The following is a 664-nucleotide window of genomic DNA, read 5'->3' on the forward strand; positions in this document are numbered from 1 at the left end:
CATATAACTAGAACCTTTGGTCTAAAGCAACCTCGCGTTTACAAGGCCCGGTAGAGCAGCACTTCCGGAAGCGAGCATTGTGCAACTTTTAAACGCAGCGACAGCACATTTTCGCTGTCGCCGCGTCCATAATTCACCGGATGCATTTCAATGTAGGGAAATGTTGCCCCATTGACATTCAGTACAGCAAATTCTCATGCATAGGCAACATGTCGGTCGGGTATCACAAGCCGCCGCAGACACGCAGTGGACTAGCCATAGAGAGAGAGAGAGCGCGGGACAACTCTTAAATATCCAAAAAGTTTCAAATAAAAACGAGTTTATGTGCCGTCCTATAACAGCAATTTCCCTCCAGAGTGACGGCACATCGAACCCACCACACAAACTACACAATAATACTACTGCTGTTGCGCGTACCTCACACACGCCACATAAACCCTGGGCACGCGCGTCCATAATACACAATAACAGAAAGTAAAAATAAAACTTGCCTCGGCCCAGTAAACATAAGCTCCATGTAAAACCTCAAGCACTTAGGGGGAACAACAGGTGGTGTGCAAGAAGCACTTGCAACGTATGGGCATTTCCTCAGGCACGGCGAAATGATCCTTAACATTCGACGTTGCTTGTTCAGGCGGGGGGGGGGGGGGTAAGGACGGGACAT

The sequence above is a fragment of the Penaeus monodon genome, chromosome 20 (genome assembly GCF_015228065.2).
Source record: "Penaeus monodon isolate SGIC_2016 chromosome 20, NSTDA_Pmon_1, whole genome shotgun sequence".
Lineage (NCBI taxonomy): Eukaryota > Metazoa > Arthropoda > Malacostraca > Decapoda > Penaeidae > Penaeus > Penaeus monodon.